The following is a 20,880-nucleotide window of genomic DNA, read 5'->3' as shown; positions in this document are numbered from 1 at the left end:
CAGAGTTGCTTTACTTTGACTTTGGACAAAATTCAAAATGGTGGAAAATCCATCATGGCGGAAAATGACGTCACATAGTGCGTTGGAATCAGCTGAGTCAGAGGATTCCAACGGTATAAGTTTTATCAAAATCGGCCATACGGATCAAACGTTACGGGCATGAATGCGTTTTCCAACTTTGACCAGTTGGTGGCGCTAGAGCGTGAGAGTGGCGAGCATGAAACCTGGTGGTGTCAATCAGGGTAGTCTCCTCTATCAGCGTACCAAATTTCATGACTTTATGTCTTACGGTTTGGGCTACAGGTGGACAAATGTGTGGGCATCAGCGCTCAAAAATCACTTTTCCATTCATTCCTATGGGAAAAAATCGACCGGAAAAACTGGAATAACGGGAGAACGACAAGGCGTATCAAAAAGCTGTATACAAGCCACCATCCTCGCATCAGGACCGACGCGTGAGAGGTGGAACGGCGTCTCTAGCTCTAAATCCCTAGGACAAGATAGGGAGACAAAAGTTTGACTTAAGATAAATAATAAGTAGTATATGAAACGCACGGAGAACAATAGTGTGCTTTTGCAAGCACACTAATTATCATGGCCATTCAATCAGAAAACATAGAACCGGCTATAGTTGCCCAGTAACATTCCTCAAATGGTTACTCGGTTGTTCATCTTTTTCTGCAGGGAGAGTTCCTCGGTCTGGTGAAGGTTACTATCTCAGATATAAACAATCTACACTACAGTATACAAAATCTAAATGTCTAACAAAAGAAATTAGTGTGTCATGAAGCTTCAATTCTAGCTCAGTCGGCTCTGCATGGCCAAAGACCTGATTGGCCATATCTTTCTATGATCTGCTATGAGGGACAGTTCATGGGTGGAGCTACAGTATAGTTGTCATTCTCAAATGCACTGCCTGCATTGGCATTAGCTAACAAGACTCATAGCTTTCATGAAGCTGTTTTAGAAACAGCCTCCACATGGCTTACCCTTCTACTTCACTTATCTGTTTAATAGAAATTAGGATAAGAACTAATGTAGAACACATGCACTGCACATGTTGAGCTGTTAGTGCAAGACTTAAAATTAAAAAGGAAAAAACCTCGCAATGAATCACATGGGCATTTCACATAGACAAATTGACTTGACTTGACAATATACTTAAAAGGTACATTATGCAAGATTTTCACCTTAATATAACCTTTCCGAAGCCAATTTGAGAATGTACTTGTAATATGCAAATCGGTCATCTTCCATACAGCATAGACATACTAACTCGCTATACCAAGAAAACCTTTGGCCACATAATTTTCATCCGGACACGGAGAATCAAGACTGTTTGTCATTCTGACATTCCTCACATGCCTTCTGTTGGAGGCAAGCCAAGCCAAACTGGTCAGACCAGGATCATGACTTCAATAAAATCAAAACAATAAAAACAAATGTGGTACGATCATTCTGATCTGATTTTCTAATCAATACTGAATAAATTTGAGGTACTACTACACGATTATGGTGTGGCTTTGCCCTTTGAAAAGTGCTTTAAAATGCCGAAAAGGATCCTAGGAAAGCCTGTCTTCGAATAATGTAAATCAAGGCAGAGATGGAAAACCCCAGCTTCAGAAAAAGTCATGCCGTGTCTTTGTTTACTTGTGCATTTAACTCAAGTGATTCCACTAATTAGATTATCTACCTGGTTTAATAGTTGTGCTAATTAGAATCAGCTGATTAAGTGAATGGTTGGTAAAAAATGTGGTAGCACTCTTTCTGAGGCCGGACTTTTACACCTCTGATTTTAGTTACATGTTACAATCTCCAACCCTCCCTCCATTTCAGGCAAGTCTATGACAAATGGCCCCATAAACTCCCTATTTTTTTTAACTGACAAATGTTAATCGAAACCCATACACTACTCCCGTCATACCACTGGCTGTTGGATTTCATTCAACTTAGTAGGTAATGATACACTTACCTCAGCCCAGTGGTAGGTTTTCATTATTTCCTAAAGAGTCTCACCTTGATGATAGGGCGACTAAAGCATGTCTAAAATAACCTCTTGGCTTGCTTTCAATTTTAAGAACCAGTTTTTCAACTAACTCTCTTCTACTGGAAATATCATATATCATTTCCGCGTTTCTCTTTACGACATAGATATCCAGTGCGCAAGACATCCATTATCAGATCACTGAAGACTACAGTACTATAACTTACATCTGTTTAAAAAATAGTGAAAGGTTACCAAGTGGGAGTGACTGACGATTCACTGATTATTTAAATAAGGCTATTTCTTGCCATCAGCCTGTAACATACAACACTTCAATTGTGAGAGTTGTTGTCCTTGCTTATAAGTAGCCTACTAGTCTACAAGCAATATCTGAAATAGACATACATTTCTATGGAAAGTGTTTTTACTCACACTAACTATATGCTGTCAAATTATCTTGACCATTCAATCAGAAAACATGAAACCAGCTGTGGTTGCCCAGCAGCATTCCTCAAACGATTATCCTGTGTTTGACTTTTTCTCCAGGGAGTGTTCCCCAGGTCTGGTGAAGGAACATCAACTGTCCCAGATATAAACAATCTACTATGTACACAGACTCTAAATCTCTTACAAAGGAAATTAATGTCATGAAGCTTCACTGTATTCTGTAGGCTGGGGGCTAAACCTCTAACCTGATCAACTCTAGCTCAGTCGGCTTTGCATGGCCAAAAGGATCTGATCGGCCATTTCCTTCCATGATCTGCTATGAATGACAGTTCATGGGTGGAGCTACAGTAGACGTCATTCTCAAATGCACTGCCTGCATTGGCATTAATGAGCCTCAACATGGCTTACTCTTAAACTTCACTAGCATAATTATTTACCAATATACTTTGGTAAGAACTAAGAACACGGCATTGCACATGTTAAGCTGTTAGTGCAATACTTTAAAAACCTACCACACACTTTCACAATCGGACCATTCACATAAAAGTACAAAAAAGACAATGAAATGTTTAGTAAACATATATATTTGTTTATTTCACATAGGCGTACACATTTGATGTATTGATGTATCATAAGTATTTTTTTATATAAATACAGTCTCATCTCAGCATAAAGTAGCACATCAGTATAATGCAGCATAATAATGTACATCTGAGCATAATGTAGCATAATAATGTAGGCCACATCTCACATCTCAGCATAATGTAGCATAATAACATACATCTCAGCATAATGTAGCATAACGTACATCTCAGCATAATGTAGCATAACGTACATCACAGCATAATGTAGCATATTAACGTACATATCAGCATAATGTAGCATAATAACGTACATCACAGCATAATGTAGCATATTAACGTACATATCAGAATAATGTATTGTAGCATAATAACATAGGCCACATCTCAGCATAATGTAGCATAACGTAGCCTACATCACAGCATAATGTAGTGTAATAACATACTGTAGGCCACATCTCAGCATAACGTAGCATAATAACATACATCTCAGCATAAGCATAATAACGTACATCACAGCATAATGTAGCGTAATAACATAGGCCACATCTCAGCATAATGTAGCATAATAACATACATCTCAGCATAATATAGCATAATAACGTAGGCCACATCTCAGCATAACGTAGCATGTTTTGTAGCAATACACAAATTGGCTCTTCTTTTACTGGGTAGAGGAAGAGTCTACTCTCTCTCTCTCAGCTCTGAACTAAATTTCTCTATAGCAGCCCAGGTAATATGGTAACATAAACCCCAGGCCTTGCTAAATCAAGGTGACAGGTTGTAACGGGAAGGGAAGTAAGTCAAATTAATTTATAAAGGCACATTTACACTCAGCATAACCAAAGTGCTGTGCAGTGGATAACTAAAAAGACAAATAATAATATAAAAAAAACATTGGACCGATAGTCATAATTATATAAAACATGAATAAAAGGAAATCAAATCAAATTCAAATGTCAGGGCACACAACACAGAAATACAGATAATGAACAGGAGTACAGTAAGGGAACAAGGAGGGCCAGGGAGTAGAAGTAGGTTTTTAGCCTGGATTTGAAGGCAGAAATAGAGGGGGCAGATCTACTATCCAGGGGGAGCTGGTTCCACAGACGTGGAGCAGCAACTGCAAAGGCATGACAGGAGGGTATCGGAGATGCATTACGGTCAGCTGTGATGTTGTTCTTTATGCGTGATGCATACGTAATGTACAGTATATAACGTAATGTATAATGAATAAAGAATAATTTGGAGTTGGTTGTCCAGCATTCAGCAAATACATAATTTGCATTACTGAAACAGATGGTATTGATGCCTCAGAAAGCTGATATGTTCAACTGTATAAACTCTCTCAATTCCTTGAGCTGACCTTACTGCTTTGGGGTTTGGGTGACTGTTTTCTTTTCCACTTTCCCTCTAATATAATCAAGTGGTTTCTTGATGATTCCCAAAGCTGCTTTGATGTAATTCACAGCATTCTGTTTGGCCTCATCAATGTTTTGCATCTCCTTCAGTTCAGTTCAGTTCAGTTTACTTTATTAGTACCCAAAGGTAGATTTGTTGTGCAGTACAGGAGAGGGCGTCACACAAAAACATAGATGACAGGACAAACAAGACACAGGTTAACACACAGCATGAAACAGACATGGGTACCTACAATGCTCACTGAGCAGGATCAAAAGCAGATAAGACACTAACTAGGTTAAAAAACCATTTTCAATAAATATAAATAAATAGATAAATAACAACAGGTCACAGGATAGACCTCAAAGTGCACTAGGACTTGTTTAAGAGGGAAACAGCAGCAGGGATAAAGCTGTTCCTAAAACGATTGGTTCTAGACCTTGGGACTATAAATCTCCGTCCCGATGGCAGGAGCTGGAACTCACTCGCAAGAGGGTGGGAGATGTCATTGGAGATGGCACTGGCTAGTCGCTGTAACTGTTTGGTGTACAGTGACTCCAGGCTCAGCTGTGTCTCTCCAATCAGCCTGCCAGACCATTTGATGATCTGGTTAAGTGAGTTCCTTTCTTTTAAGGGCAGGTTTCCAAACCATGACACAAGTGAAAAAGCTAACACAGATTCGATAAAAGCGTGATAAAAGAGTGTCATCATGGTCCTATCAATATGGAAACGGGACAATTTCCTCAGACAAAACAGTCTCTGGTGTCCCTTCCTGCTCACAGCTTTGCAATTCTCTTTAAAATTTAAGGTGGAGTCAAAGATTGTCCCAAGATATTTATAATATTGCACTTGCTCGATGGCTTGTCCCTTGATCATTACAGGCTCAGGTGTTTTAACATTCTTCCTAAAATCAATAGCCATGTCTTTGGTCTTTGCTATATTGAGGTGTAGGTGAGAGTCTTCACACCACTTTACAAAGTAGTCAACAACTGGGCCGTGGTCGTGTTCACTTCCCTGAAGCAAGCTAACAATCACGGAGTCATCTGCATATTTTAAAATGAGGCGATTTTTAAAAATACTCTGACACATATTTGTGTATAAAATGAATAACAGGGGTGAGAGCACACACCCTTGTGGTGAGCCAGTGGAAGAGCACACTTTATCAGATAAGACCCCATTAACTCTGACCCTCTGTGTCCTGTTTGTTAGAAAGTTTAAAATCCAGCCCACAAGATTTTTACTGAGGTTAAAATGTTCTAAAAGCCTCTGTGTTAAGATGTGCGGTTGGATTGTATTAAAAGCAGAGGAGAAGTCAATAAATAAAAGCCGGGCATGACACCCACTTCCCTCAAGATGCTTAAAAAGCAAATTAATCAGAGTGAGTGTGGCGTCCTCCACTCCTCTTTTGGGCCTGTAGGCAAATTGCAGTTGGTCTATTCCACTCTCTGTGTTTTCCAGGATTTCTAGCCGAACAAGTTTTTCAAAAATTTTCATAATAATAGAGGTCAAGGCCACCGGTCTGAAGTCATTTAATGCTCCGGGGCGACTGGATTTGGGGACCGGAACAACTACAGCGTCCTTCCAGATTCTGGGGACCTGCTGTGCTTCTAAAGATCTATTAAAAATCTTGTGGAAGACTGGACTCAGTTCTCTTGCACAGGTTTTGAGTAACCGACCACAGATTTGATCAGGTCCATGACTTTTATTGACCTTTGTGCAGTAAAAGGCTTTTTCAACATCCTCTTGTTTTACAGAGAAATGCTGATTGTCACACAGTTCAAGCTTTAGTTCCTGTATTTCTTTGCTAAAATCAAACACATCAAACCGATTATAAAAACAATTGAGAGCATTGGCAAGAACAGTATCTGAGCTGAAGCCGTTTAAAGTGACACTAGTGCTTTCTCTTGAGTTCTGAAGGCCGGTGATAGTTTTCATACTAGACCAGGCCGAACCCAAGCTGTTAGAGGCCATTTTGTTCTCCAGTGTGGATTTATAGCTCTGTTTTGCCTTTAAGGGTGCTTTCACACCAACATCGTTTGGTGCGCACCAAACGGTCCATTCGTACCAAAACCTCTTAGTTTGGTTCGTTTTCGTTGGTGTGAAAGCATTAATCGCACTCGGGTGCGCACCAAAACAAGCGGACCGAGACCTCCAAAAAGAGGAGGTCTCGGTCCGCTTGACTCCGCACCAAAAGTAGACCTCTGGTGCGGTCCCTCTGGTGAGAACGCGAACTGGGGTCCAAACCATAGACTGTAGGTCAAAATAGTGAGTCAAAATTGGCGCCGATTTCTACCGGAAGATAAACATTGAGAAAAAAATCAATCAGACTAATTTTGGTTCGTTCTCTGGTGTGAAAGCGGACCTCACTGGAGTCTATATGCTACATAATAACAATTTCACTGCCCGAAGCGGACCAAATAATCGAATTAGTGGTGTGAAAGCGCCCTTAGATCTCTACTTTAAGTTCTTTATTAGCTGTGCATAGATCTGATGCTCCCCCTTGTTGAAATGCCATTTTCTTTTTCATTATAAAAGACTTAACAGATTTGTCTAATGTTCAGTTTTTCTACCTTCTCACGGTCTCCCATTTGACCCAGCTTCTCAATCACAAAGTCCAAGTGCACAAGTGTGAACACAGAGTCTTTCTCAAGGGCAATCTCCTGCAGCCTCTGGATGCTCTGATAGGCCCCCTGCACTAATCTGCGTTTTTCAGTGTTGTGTTCTGCCAAAATTTCCTCAGCTTTACTCACGGTTTCATTATAACTTCTGCTCTTTTTACTTTCCTCGTCAAACATTTTCTTCAGGTCTTCATCGGTTCAAGTCACCTTCCTGATCATTGGTTCGTATTTCCATCCCTCTTTGATATGTGTGCTGTAATGACATTTATTAGTGCACACAGTGCAGTGCTCAAACACCATCACTTCACATTCTTTGGCAGACGGGGCCATCCAGCAGCCAAGGTTATGGCAGGTCTCCTCACAGACAGTGCAGCTCGTGGCTCGACGAGTGTAATATCCCAAAAGTGTGCCGAATAATCCAAAAAAGTTTTTGATCGCCGGAATTTCGACCTTCACTTTGTATGGCTCATCAACTTCAAATTTAAACTTTTTACACAATTTCAACTTTTCCTTGTTCTCTTCAATAGCTGCTTGAGTTTGTCTCATCTCTTGCTGTTTCAGCTCAATCCAATCAATTCGCTCCTTCAGATTGTCAACACAAGCAAGCAATTGCACTCGCTCTCTCAGCACATCTCTAGTGAGTGCCATGCTTTTCCTTTCTTTCTGATCTAAAAAGGAGTACATATTTTCAATGCTCTTGACCCCACGGTCCCAGGCATGTTTAGCAACATTTTTATTTTCTTCAAATCCCTCTAGCTGACAGTTGTCAAACAGAAAGTAGACAGGGTCATTCTCCTTTGCTCTTGCACATGGAATGTTTACGTTTTCTATGGCCTGCAGAAGATTTTCTGGATAGTTGCCATTTGAGTGTGTGATGAGCAACACAATGTTGTCTTTGATGTCTTTGCCAAAAAGGGACAAAATTCCATTGAAGATGTAATGTTGTGTAGGTGAAAGACGATTCATAGATGCTCTCAGAACAAGACCTATACTATCCACTTCCTGCACACCATCTTCTGATTTAAACAACTTAAACAAGTTTTCAGTGATTAGGTGGTCATACAGAAGCCCTGGGGTGTCAATGATGGTGAGGGATACTGGGCTCTCTTTCACAAAAATATCATAAACGGTTACAGCTTCTGTTTGTGAATCTGTTTGTTCCTCGTTTTCTTCTGAAACCTTAAACCACACACCATCATCGAATTTGATACCCAGGGCATGATTTACTAGTGATGATGGTGGTCTTCCCTGTCCCTGTTTCTCCTACTACCATGATGATCCTATTCTTTTTGCTGTTGTCTCTTTCTACATATGTCCATCTTGTAACAGTTTCATTCAGCACATTTTTTTCTGTTGCAAGAACATAGATGTTTCGGACACCACGTTCAATGAGACGAGCATTCTCCTGAAGCTTTTCCAATCTTTTATGTCCTGCAACATACAATATAATATAAATGGATCAGTGCATGTTCAATGCTGTCTTTGCACATTATATTACCCTAAATGGATTAGAATCCTGTTCCAGTGGTTCAAAGATCCATTAATCAAAATGCTAATATAATTATATATTTTTGGAGTTTTGTGCTGATGAGTAGTGCTGCTGCGATTTGTCGACGTATTCAATGTAATCGACTATGAAAATTAGTCGACGAGTCGTTTTGTCATTGACCCCCTATTTATTTTTGGTCTCCCGTCTCTAATGGCTGTAATGTTATTAATTCTGTTATAAAAGGAACACTTCACCGTTTTTTCATATTAAACTATGTTATTCGCTTAATTAAGACGAGTTAATACATACATCTCACGTTTCAATGCCTGCACTCACTGGCTCTGGCACGCGACGCAACTTTGATAGCCCAATGCATTCATTAGGATCCAAACAGAGATGAAGTTAGAAGTGACCAAACACCTCCATGTTCCCTATTAAAATACAGTTACACGAGTAGTCACACGACCAAGTATGGTGAGACAAAATAAAACGTGGTGCATTTCTAAGCAGGTAAAAGGTATAACAATATTATGTGGCGGAATAATATTGGGAGCACTTAGACTCTTCGCAGTACTATCCTCACTCCAAAGTGAAACTGAAAGTGCAAGAGTGAGAAAATGACTGCGCCACACAATATAGTTATCCCTCTTACCTGCTTACAAATGCACCACGTTTTATTTTGTCTCACCATACTTGGTCGTGTGACTACTCATGTAACTGTATTTTAATAGGGAAAACATGGAGGTGTTTGGTCGACTCTAACTTCATCTCTGTTTGGATCCTAATGAATGCATTGGGCTAGCTAAGTTATTATTTTTTTTATCGCAACATTAACACTCTTTCTGACCTGTGACAAGCTTTTTCATAAACTGCTGTGGCCACATTAGAAAAACTATAGGACCCGGCTGTGAACCAGAAGCAAAACGCACGCCCCACAATGCCCTTGTTTAAGCCTACCTTACATTGACAGACTTTGCAAAGATTTGGCAACACAACCATCCGAACAGCCTTCATGGACATTTTACTGGGTTTTCAAGCAGATAGCATACAGTGATTTCAGCTTGGAAAATTATTTCTAACAAAATATTTTTATAATGTTGAGCCACTGTTATAATATTGCTTTTTGTTGCTGTGCCTGTTTATGATTCAATCAGCTACAAAGCCAGAAAAAATGCAAGCCAATTATGCAGGTTCTTTGACTTTGTATACTGTTTTGTTTATGATAATAATGTAAGAATCCAGTCCCGGAACCAAACCTGTTTGCACAGCTGCAGACCCACATGGACTCAGCCTCGATTACAACCTGTGAAACAGCAGTACCTCAGATCGGGAGTCGAGCGTGCTGACAATCGAGCTAAAAGCCCAGGCTGCTAGATTTCATGCCAGCACTGTTCTTGAGGCATCAGGGAGTGAGGTTTACTAACGCTCCACATGTAAAGCTATGCTAGCTGGCATCTGTTATACTCACCCCCTTAAACCTCACTCCCGATCCGGGTCACGGCACCAATGTAACCTGCGTTGAACCGTGCAGGTTCAATTTGAACCTGCACGGTTCAGCCCTCACACGCCTCTACCTGCGGCACAGCAGCACCATCAAGAGTGCTGATAATCGAGCTCAAAGCCCAGACTGGAAGCTTTCATGCCAGCACTACTCTTAAGGCATCAGGGAGTGAGGTTTACTATAATACATTATACATGTCTTATGCAGTACTATTATTAAACATGCAATTTCATATCAAATGTCTCACCTGTTTGTATGAGTGTTGTAGTAGCCTGACTCCTTCCCTCCTTGATGAGTTCACAGTAGACACTGGCAGTGTACTGAGTGCCTGGCTTTAGGTCTATGAGAGTTGTGCTGCAGGACTCTGTACAGATGGTCTGTGGTTCAGTCCCCTCACTGTGGTAGGAGATCAGGAAGTTGTGTGGAATCTGCTCCATCCCCTGATGCAGACTCCAGCTGAGATCAGCTGATGTTGGAGTCACTGAGCCTACAGTCAGATTCTCTGGGACTTGAACACCTGTGATGAAAACAAAATATCTAGTTTAATCTCAGAAAACCCTCTGTGAAATCCTTCCCGTCTCTGACTGCCCCACACCAATGTTTACTTTGTGTGTGTGTGTGTGTGTGTGTGTGTGTGTGTGTGTGTCTGTCAATGAGAGAGAAAACACATCATATTTTTTCCCATCTCTGTGATGTTGAGCTGCTGTTAATGAATAATAAAAGCAAAGGAAGCAGAGATACTGATATCTAAGTGAATTTCCTCCTCTTTATCTAGCAATAGATACCTGTGCGCACAGTTGCAGACACACATGGACTCTGTCTGCCATAATCTCTGAGGGTGGCCACAGTAAATGTGTACTTCTCTCCTGGAGTGAGCTTCTGCACATGTAGCTTCAGGTCCAGCACTTCCAGCTGCCCCTTATTCCCTTCACCCGTCCATGTGACCCTGAATCTGTGGGGTCCAGTCAGTCCCTCAGGAGGTCCCCAGCACACACACACAGAGTCTGGCTTCACTGAGGAGAACTCAATGGGCCCAGGAGGAGGGACTGCTGGGGATAAATACAATATAATGACCATCAACCTTTTCTGTAAATGGAAAACTAATAATTTATGTGTGATTCTTAATCTCTTTCTATAATGAATGTGGTCAGGGTGAGGGTAAATGAATAAGTGCTATACGCTTTCTTGATTTGCTATTTGGCACGTGCTGTATGACTATGCTCACCTGTCTTCTGTTCCACCTCTGAAATGTCCATTTGCATTTGCTAAGGACACAAGAGTGCATGAGTTATGTGATGTTTCTCTTATATTACATTTTCTTTCAGATGGCACATGATGGTACTGTACATGACAAACACACAAACCTGATGTTCTCCCAGTTCTATTATCTCATGTCCATTGTGTTCAACTGCCACACATAATGCACATATTGCCGTCTGGTCAGTCCTGCAGTACAGCTCCAGCTCTCTGTTGTGTCGTGTGCACAGCTTCTGCTCCAGGTCTTCAGTGGCCTCCACCAGCTTGTGTCTCAGCAGTTCTGGAGCTGTGTAGTGCTGCCTTACATGGACCTCACAGTAGGACACCATGCAGGTCAGGCAGGACTTGAAAGCCCTCTTTGGGCAAACAGCACAGAGAATACCCCCAGGTTCTGTAGTGAGGTCACTGTAACAGATGTAACATATAAATGCATGTATTTATCTAACCATATTGAATATGGAGATGTTATATCCTAGGTAGTGCAACTCTATCCTGTGTCCATCAACCTCTTCATTTGGAAGGGTCTTGCTTTTTAATGAATACAACAATTAAACAAGATACAACAAAGGCCCTACAGAATAATGATCTCTGAAATCTCTACACTCTCTTCACTCTACACACATCTCTCTGTGTTTTTGTAAGTGGGTCAAAAGGGAAGACATATTTACAAACATACCTAGAAGCATCAGGAGTGGAATCCTGCTCAATTGCTGAAAACGTACTGCTCAGAGAGACTCGTTTGTCTAAATCAATCCTAGTGACAAAATGGAGATAAAAAATAAGTTGTATTAATCAGTGGCATGTGCTGAAGATGACGCAAAATTAATTTATCCAATAAATACTCAAGCAAGTTATGTGGTCTAATATGAATACCTAGTGTCTTTCATTCCTCCTGTAAAATCAATAGAGCGACCTTCTGACTGGTCACTCTTCATGGACATTACACTGGGCACTGGTGAGTGTCTGCCATGATGAATGCTGGAGTATCAAATAAATCAAAAGACTGCATCATTATACAGTACATACAGTAGCCTACATTATCATATCAAGAGGCTATATTAATGGAATTTCTGCAAATATTGTGTTGCTTGCTTTATATTCATATAATGTTGCTTGAATTTCCCCTTGGGGATCAATAAAGTATCTATCTATCTATCTATACTGTTTGGATCACATTGACACATTCCATGATGAACTTCATTCTATTTCACTCACCTTTCTTCACCAGGACCAACTCTTTCATCTACATCATCATCTGTAGAACGAACAGTTTGTCTCTTTAAGTTTCTCTCTTTAGCCAAAGTGACTTTATCCAGATCGTCATATTGAAGAGGCCTCTTTGCCATACTGACGCCAACGTCCCTCAGGATACAGTGACTTAAGGTGAAAGCATAGCGAGGAGAGTTGGTAAAAAAAACCAAATAAATGTAAAATATCTCACAAATAATTACACTGCAAAAAATAAAATCTAACCAAGTGTTAGTAATCTTATAAGATCAAAAAGTCTATCTGGTATTGTTTGTACGGTTTGTGTATTGCATTGTTTAGTACAGGGGTGGCTAACCAGTCCAGCATGACGAGCAAAAAAAATCACACAACTCAAAAGAGCCGTACAACAAAAAAGATGCCTACAGCTACAACAGCAACAGTGGCTACAGTTTCTCTTTAGAGTGTGACACTTAACCGATGCTACAAATGATCTTTTTCAGGAATGAGTAGCAAGCAAGTCTGTGCCTTTGGGAAATGTTCAGGTTTGAAGCTTAGAATAGAATCAGTTATGCCTGGCATACCAAGTACCAAACTAATGTGTAGAACACGTTTTTAGTGTGTTATTTTGATTACTTTGATTACTTAGACATATCAACCAGAAGATAAATCCTCCTTTGAATGTCACCCGTTTCTCCTTCTACATAGCCTACGCTTAGCTTCAGGGTTTCCTGATTGCAACAGTAGCATTAAACACTAAACCTTTTGGGCAAGATTCCTATCCATAAAATGACGGTAAAATTATTTGAATTTAAACCTATCAGCCTAACTATTGGCAGTACTAGTTTATCAAATTATGAAATGCATTTTTATTTACCAGAAATATAAGCTATTTTTTAAAAATAAAAAGGAGTCCGAGGAGAAGTGAAAACATCAGTTGAGCAGCCGCGAGCCGCACAAGAGGAGGCAAAGAGCCACAGGTTCGCCACCCCTGGTCTAGTATGAAGAGACTTGCCTATAGTGTTGTCTCAAAATATAATTTTGACTTGATTTAAGAAGACTTCCACTCATTTTAAGGAGTCTTATCAAGACAAATTTACTCAACGCACTGGCAGATAAATGTGCTCATTTTTAAGAAGTCAAACTATTAAGTCAGATGATTTTACAACAAAGTGTTAACGTAAGTCTCTTTATACTGAAAATATAAAGAGATACAACTAGATTTGATCTTGACATAAGATTAATTACACTTGGTTAGACTTGATTAGATAAGCAGTGTAGTGGAAATATTTCATCATTACTTTAATCATGACCCCAATCTTTTGATCACAAAACCTGGTCAACCAAACTACCCATGTGACTAGGACCTTTGATCATGATGATGCAACTGCTCTCGTGACCCTCTGATCAGTTGTTGATGAGGCCTAGGAGGCGCGAGCTCAAATGCACAGTGAACACGCACCTCAGGAGGTCAGTCGGGCTTGTCACCTTAAGTGGCATGACCTCTTGCCATATAGTCTTGATCTGTTGTTAGCTAATGAATGTCTTACCATGTTTTACAACCCTTAAACCTGCCTTTGTCTGCTTGAATTGAATTTTCATACTTCAGCAGTTTTTGCAATGTACAAAGTAATTGAACTAAAGAATAATACTAAAAAGGGTTGCATTGTCAAAATCCTATTACAGTTCACATGACTATTTCTCTGGGTATTAGAATTCATATGGATGCTTTGCATGTATTACAATAACCCTACAGTACAGCCGAAATCCGCCTGAAAAATCTGCCTTTTGAAAAACATGAGTTTTTGTACAAAATGTAATGTAACCTGCGTTGTGTGGAACCACCGTGGTCCAGCCCTGCACACGCCAGTCTCGAACCCGCGAAACAGCAGTACCTCGGATCGGGACTCGAGCGCGCAAACAATCCAGCTAAAAGCCCAGGCTACTAGTTTTCATGCCAGCAGCGATCTTGAGGCGTCGGGGAGTGAGGTTTACTAACATACGACAAGCACAGCTAACTAGCTGGCATCCGTTACATTAACATGCCCCAAGTCTTAAGATGTTCCAATAAGGGTTCTGACCAGGAATCCATTGAGAAAACATTGACCAAAAACTAGGCCCAATTGTTCTAGCAAATGACCTGTCTATATAAATCAAGTGAAAATTACTACATGAAAAAAAAAATGTTCAATGTTGTGTCCAGCTGAACTCTTACCTATGACGGGCACAGGTAAAATGGCTGCCCACCTGTACCTCAGAAGTCCAATGCTGAATTACTGTAGGCCTACTGAAAAATACAACAGGATTTATGTTCATGTCATTTTCAGTCTTTGGGCATTTATTTCTTATTAATATAGCCTAACACCTTCTAGGCAGGTCTTTATAAATATACCTCTGAGCACATGTATCATTTGTTCACTTGAATTATTTTGCTTATGTGATAAAACAAATATTTTAGTTTGAGGTTGTATAATTTGCTTGTATAATAGTACTGATAAGGTTCATGACACAAAGTCACATTTCCTTACAAACTAAAATTAGGCTAATGAGGCTGTGACTTGTCTGGTTTTATTCTAAATAAAGCCCCTAGAGCAAATGGAGAGCGCCGACCTGCAAGGGTTTCATGCAAAATATGGTAATATATTGTAATAATATATAATATGTCCCACCATTTTTCACTAGTTTCTTGTGGAAAATAACAGGAGAGGACTTTGACACGCCAGTAGCTTATTAGGATACACGGCTACTTTCCAAAAAGAAAATTAAACTCCACATGCTGTGAATACATTTATTTGTTGGTAAAGCAAGCAGTGAAAATGGCCATGCAGCGCAATAGTCCCATAAACAATATTTAACAGGAAATTATTAGAAAATCTTGTCTTTCCTTATACATTATTAGTGTAATCCATCTGATATACTATATTGGGTTTCCCTTTTTAAACTTCGTTCCTTTATACATTGTGATATATGAAGGTATGTTTTTGAATGTAATAGGCCTAACAGGACAGGAGGCTACTTTTGTCCATGTTTACTACAATTATAACGTTTTGCATAATTATTCCAATCAATCTTTTAACTACTACACTAAAAGGCAACTGGCAAACTGAGGAACTAAAAACTAAGGAACTGGCCAACTAAAAACGAGCAACTTCAGGTATAAAGCAGTTGTAAAGTGTGGGGCGGGCCCCACTGGAGAATAGAGACAGGTGGAGCGCGATGAACAGGAGGAAATAAGTTTGACAATAATCATATTTTTAAAACAAAATAGCCACACACAAGCATAGGAGTAATAAACCGACCGACATATGACTAAAATCACATCAGATCCGTCCAGCAGATCAAGACGGGAAATGTAAGGAACCAAATAAAAAAAAAATTAAAAAAAACCCAAACACTTTCACGTTACCATTTTCCACGTTGATCATCAGGGGTCAGGTGGGGTTTGAACATTTTACGTCATCTGAACTGCCTTCAAAGAGTGCTCCGATCGAGCTATTTTTAAGTGAATATTGGTCGATTGATCGGAGAATCCCTATGATATCCACTAAAAACTGGTTTAAGAGTTAGCCTATAGGCTACTTATAAAAACAAGTATTTGACCTAACCTGCTTTAGCGCACATTGACCTTTGTCTAGCCTCGTTAAAGAGAAGTGTCAACAGGCTAAATAAAACGACATTTTCTCTAAAGGCCTGGTTCATGGTGTTCATTTAAGTCTAAAGCTATAGGCTACCCAACACGATGGGGATGCTTTAGGCAGTTAGTGGATAATGCGTGTAGATTCAGGCGCAAAATGGCGTAGCCTTAGCCTGGTCCTCACCATCCCATAATACTAGCCGTGTTCAAGTTCAACTCCAAATGACCTTTTGCAGCAACGAGAGCTGCCGGTGGCAGCAGGGGCGGGGATGCAAACGCTGCTATGAAGTTGTACACTCTCTACTTCCCGTGGTCTAGACTTGACCATGTGACGAATCACGAGGCACGGACCCGCACGGACTCTTGTGGATATGGGGAGGCATCTAAACACCTGCACACACGTCAGGGATGTAAAAGCCAATTAGGGCAAAGACCTGACGTCATGAAGGCAGGGTCTAGGCTCCGCTGCTCTCCGCAGTACCTCCAGACCGGCTGCTCTTTTGCGGAGCAGCCGCCTGGCCACGCCTTGCTCCCGCGATAAGTTGAGGCCATGTGATACCGACTGCCGAGTCGAAAACACGCCCATCTAGACCATCGTGGACAGATTTTTAACCACGTGCATCTTGTGCTGCGCAGTTTTTGTGCTGCGCAGCCAACTTGAACGCGCCTACTACCATTTCATTTCGTATAGAGCTCCCCAGTCCCGCCCCTCCTCCGAGAGAGGTGCTTGTCCGGAAGTAAAATTCTCATTCATTTCTCCCATTGACTTCTGGAAAAATTCCGATATAAAGAGTTTTAGACCATGCCTTAGGCTAACCAGCTACGATGTGACTCATACGCATATAACTTATAATTTCGAGTGAAAAAATGAACAGAAAATGTAAAAAAAGCGAAAGGTACAAGACTGTGTACATATCTTAAATTCCGAGATAGAGAACTCAAATCCCAGGATGCTTTGCAAACGTACACACATTTCCAACATTTGCAGCCTAACCAGAGTTTAACATGGTTCCATATTAATCTGAGAAAAGAAGATGATTACTTCCTACCGTTTCCATTGAGTAAATTCAACCTTCAAGATGAGAAAACCGTTATTTTTCGGAAGACCACACATCGGTCCTGATCAGCCCTGCAGCCATTTTAAGTTTTGAAGTTCCAGCGAGACGAAGCTGGACGATAGGCGCGGGAAAAGCTGAGTACAGTTTGTTTGGCATTGCCATGGCAACGGCGATCTCTACCAATCAAAGGCTCTGCTTTCACCAGTTTTACACGTTAGGGTGTCGGGTAGTGTAGTACTCTCTCGTTAAATCGTGAATAAAGCATTGTTTTCTCAAAACAAGGTTGATGCCCCCATTAACTTTTGACATCTATATGAGCAGGTATAATCGCTTAGTCACATCGTAGCTGGTTTTAAGTCTACCATGGACGGTTACGATGTTATGGCTTATTCTCCAATTGTCAATGGAGAAATTGTATTGGATTTTTTCTTCCGGACAAGGCTGTGGGCGGGACTGGGGAGCTCTATTATGGTCTGGAATTTCTTTGCTCTGAAGCGCTTGCAGGAAGCGGGAAGTAACGCCCAGTTCTGGTTTGAATTGATTGGACAGCTCTCACCCAATCGGCGATAGTTACTCATAACAACATAGCGCAGGCGTTTAACGTCATCGTCACGAGCGCCCTCCCCCTTTCGCCCCCACCAACCCGTCTCTTCGTTTATTGGCTGCTTTCTGGAGGGGGGGGCGTTCTGTTACAATTCTACCGAGCAGAATGCTCCACAGAGGAGCACGGCCAGACTCGTAGTGGAGGCAATCCTTGGCCGGAAGTACGTGGATGGCTCGCGAGGCTAGCGTAGCCTAGGCCCGATGGCGTTTTCTCTGGATTATTAGGGCTACGTCGTTTAACCGTGTCAGGCATTGAAAGTAACCAACGTTAGATAGGCTATTCGGTAATCGGTAGTCAACTTTGTGATCACAGGATTTACTGAAATTAATCAGATATAATGGGGAAAAAACAAATCTTACCCCGATCAAAATGTCGACCATAACAAGCTCCGATATCACGTTTTTACTTTCGATTTCGTGTTAAAGATAACGCGGACGTTCTTAGATTCCATGCGCCAAGTTAGTCGTTTGAGCGCACCATGACCTATACTTTTCAAAGGTATGCTAGACTAGGGCTACTTTGACTTTTACTTATATATATAAACTTTTCTTGAACGTGGCAAATGTTTGGACAATTTGTCCCCTGTTGGATAAGCTTACTCTTGAATATCTGACCCAGTCTGTATAACCTTTAATTTGTATGCTGAATAGGAGCATGCCAACAGTGTCTCTTTTCTTGTCTGTAATCCCACACCACCTTTTACAATTTACAAACCCAAACAGGTTAACCCTTTATATGGATTTCTTACTTTGAGTTTATTGATGTTGATTGTAGTCCAAAACAGAAACACATTTTACATGGCGAAATCGCCTTCCCCAGTGGCTACTTGGTGACTCCAGTGAGCCTACTCTTTAAGTGTCTTCCAGCAGAGGGCAGCACTGACCACACTGTAGTCAGATCTCGCCACAGAGCCATACCTCTGGCAATGTGAGAGAGCAATGATTTTGCCTAGAGCAGTAGAGAACACAGAGTGGACACACCCATACTGTAGATATTAGAAAGCTAGACATCGCATGTCCATCGAGATCTATTAGGTGGCATAGGTAAATGAGGCCGCCATATTGCTAAGGGCAAACACCTTACTGTCTATGGAACACACTTGCCGGTAATGAGACACCTGTCTGATTTCCAGTCAGACGTTTCTCCATTGGCCTCCAGTGATTGTTACCCTCACCAATATTTACCAAATGAAGCCAAATGCGACATCTAGCTTTTTAATAATATCTATGGCGACACCCATAAGAGACTGGAAAAATATGGCAGCACTTCTTCATGCCAGTTTCTAGGTTACGGGATTTTTGGAACTGAGAGCGGCCAATCACTTGGTCAGAATACTAGAAAGCAGGCCAGCCCACCACAGGTATAGATTTAAGGCAAGTGCATTTTTATGGCCCAGTTCCTGTCTCTCATGGACTGATGGTTTGCTGCTGGACCCCAGTTCCCCATTATATGTCTTCTGACAGAAACGTCCTGAAGCAAGTGTATTATAGAACAATTAATATAGTACAGCCTATGGGAACATAAGATATAGAATACACTAGTACAGCCTATGGGAACAGAGACTAGTACAGCCCAGAGCCATACAGATACATGTACAGTATCTATATGGCTCTGGTACAGCCTATGGGAACATAGAATACATAGTACAGCCTATGGGAACATAGAATACATAGTACAGCCTGTGGGAACATAGAATGCATACTGTAGTACAGCCTATGGGAACATAGCATACACAGAGAGCTATATTGAGTGCTGTTGTACACTGGAAACCTAAAGCAATGCAATTACACCGTAAGTCTAACAGACCCAGAGCCCAGTGAGGTGCCCAACCAAGGTTCATGGTAGGAGGGAGATAAGATCTCTCTCTTTTTCCATCAATACCTAGAACCGGCTCCGTTCTAGTTCACTTATACGCTCCACATGATGAGCCGCGGTTCCCCCATCTGCATACCCGCAGGCCCTGCTGCCTGACACGCTTTTCTTTTTCCTTCTCCATTCTCTCACTCTCCGGTGTTGTTCTTCCTCAGTAGGTGGATGAACTCACTGTTTGTTCTCAGGGGCAAGGGGAGGAAACCCCTCAACTCCACCCAGAGCTGTCCGTGTTTGTTCTTCCAGAGCAAACAGGAAACGTCTGCAGCCTCGGCACGGGACCTGGAGGAGCTGGCGGTATTGGAGCAGGAGTCTGCAGTGCCATTCAGACCTGTGAGTTTCAGAGAGAGAGTTAGGCCTCAGGCCACTGCCTACCAGATAGAGGGAGAGAGTTAGGCCTCAGTGCTAGCCTGGGTGTTCATTCACGCTACTAAGGCAGTCTGGGAACTACCACCCTATTTTTTGCCTGAGAGAGGGGGGTAAAGCAAGATGATGATGCACAGATGCATTTGATAGACACCCGTGGCGCCCAATGAACGGATATGGGCATTTTTTTCAAATACGAGAAAATGAATGTTTGGTTGCCAGACGATGTCTCATTTGGAAAGTGGTAGGCGCAAGCCAGGCTACCTCAGTGCCACTGCCTACCAGATATATAGAGAGAGTTAGACTCAGTGCCACTGCCACTGTCTACTAGACCTGGGAGTTTCAGAGAGAGTTAGGCCCCAGAGCCACTGCCTACCAGCAGGGTTGGAGCAGGAGTCAGCAAACCTGTGAGTTTCTGATCCGAGAGAGAGAGAGAGAGAGAGTGTGTCTGTGTGTGTGTGTGTCTGTGTGTGTGTGTGTGCGTGCATGATGTTGGTTGATTCCCATTTGATTCATGTAATATGTGTCTTGATGTTTTATATGTTGGTACGTTCTGTGCCCTGTAGCTTTGGCAATACTGTGCCTTAACGGTCATGCTAATAAAGCCCCATTGAATTGAATTGAAATTGAAATTGAGAGAGAGAGAGAGAGAGAGAGAGAGAGCAAGGCCACAGTGCCACTGATATATCATTTGAGATGGAGAGAGGGTTAAGCCTCAGTGCTACTGTTTCTCATTTGACATAGAGAGTTAGGCCTCATGTTTGAGATGGACAGAGAGTAATGCTGGTCAATGCTAGTTTGCTTTATTGTCATTAGGTTAACCAGTGGTGTTTAAGCAGTGGTGGTTAACCAGTGGTGTTTCAGT

The 20,880-nt window shown here is 41.4% G+C and overlaps 1 protein-coding gene and 1 pseudogene across 1 annotated transcript in view; both read right to left on the bottom strand.

Annotated features, from left to right (window-relative positions):
* LOC134078786 (uncharacterized) overlaps nt 1-2,048 on the bottom strand; it is a 47,379-nt gene extending 45,331 nt beyond the window's left edge. Inside the window, exon 1 of the mRNA XM_062534931.1 lies at nt 1,973-2,048. The gene's annotated coding sequence lies outside the window, so the exon portion shown is untranslated. The remainder of the gene's footprint in view (nt 1-1,972) is intronic.
* Nucleotides 2,049-7,229: 5,181 nt separating this feature from the next.
* On the bottom strand, nt 7,230-12,639 carry LOC134078960 (uncharacterized; annotated as a pseudogene).
* Nucleotides 12,640-20,880: the final 8,241 nt, after the last annotated feature.

Source organism: Sardina pilchardus, chromosome 4 (assembly GCF_963854185.1).
Source record: "Sardina pilchardus chromosome 4, fSarPil1.1, whole genome shotgun sequence".
NCBI classification, from domain to species: Eukaryota; Metazoa; Chordata; class Actinopteri; order Clupeiformes; family Clupeidae; genus Sardina; species Sardina pilchardus.
The sequence above is the reverse complement of the archived record's forward strand: the minus strand, read 5'-3'. Positions and strand labels throughout refer to the sequence as shown.